This window comes from Sorex araneus, chromosome 2 (genome assembly GCF_027595985.1).
Source record: "Sorex araneus isolate mSorAra2 chromosome 2, mSorAra2.pri, whole genome shotgun sequence".
Classification (NCBI taxonomy): domain Eukaryota; kingdom Metazoa; phylum Chordata; class Mammalia; order Eulipotyphla; family Soricidae; genus Sorex; species Sorex araneus.
The window spans coordinates 350236400-350237490 of NC_073303.1; the positions used below are offsets into that span (position 1 = coordinate 350236400).

The following is a 1091-nucleotide window of genomic DNA, read 5'->3' on the forward strand; positions in this document are numbered from 1 at the left end:
CAGAGCTTCAGAAAGACATTCGGTCAATGAAAAAGTTAGGATATTTTTCAGGATCTATGAATCTAATAGAGAAATATTTTATCATTTATAAAATTATATATATAAAAGTACATAACTATAAACGATATATTTATAGTTATATATTTATCATTTATATATTAATACCATCTCAAATGCTAAAAGCACTTTGGATCAGTTAAGACATTGCTTGACAAAACTCTAAGAAAACTGTTTTATTTTGTGATTTCAATGTGGGACACACTATCAAGAAATGTAACACATTATTCAATAAACACAGCAGAGAAAAACCATCTGCAAAGTGTTACCTTTTACTAAAAATGGATACTGCTCTTTCTTATATTTTTTCCAAGTTGTTTATTCTGACAGGATCCAAGATAAACACAATATTTGGTTGAGTGTTAATATAATATTTCCTTTGCCCCACTTGAATGATCTGTAAAGACACAAATCCAATTAACATAGTGAGAAGTGGGCAATGCCACCCGTCATTACTGGGACATTCATTACTACCAATTATGGAGAAAATTTGGAGAAAAAACACGCATCCTTATTCTTAAACTGTAACTAGAAAAACTCTTTGCAATTCTTTAAACACTTCATGTAGCCCCCTAACCCCCACATTTTACGCCCCAGTTGCAGCCACCCAATTGTGTCTTTGACAGCACATGAGTTTTCTCTATAACTTTGTTATTGGAAAGTAGATACATGCAGCTCTTTAACCACTCATAGTAGATTATTCTGTTATGTGTGGACATAGGAAAAGTAGCATAAGTAACTTCTGCCCAATGTTAAAACTAATAGGTCAAAGTTACTACTTTCCTAAACACCTTCATCATGACATTTTTTAGTCCAAAAAAACATTAATCTCAGCACTTCAACCCCGCAGTCATCAAGAGTGTCATTTCTAGGGGATGAATGCTATAGGGTAGCTGCTGTTCTGTGGCATGCATGACGCATGATTATCCAGTACTGTATCAGACAACAGCATACTATGAGGATAAACTCTTCAGGGAGAATGGCTCTTAGAACGCTCAGCAGATTCAGCGATGATGATCTAGCAATGATGACAC

At 34.3% G+C, this 1091-nt stretch overlaps 1 non-coding gene across 1 annotated transcript; it reads right to left on the reverse strand.

The window, feature by feature from the left end:
- Positions 1–369: 369 nt before the first annotated feature.
- Positions 370–496, reverse strand: LOC129403065 (small nucleolar RNA SNORA27). The gene has a single exon (XR_008629052.1). It is a non-coding gene; the product is annotated as a small nucleolar RNA SNORA27 (small nucleolar RNA).
- Between the last annotated feature and the right edge of the window lie 595 nt (positions 497–1091).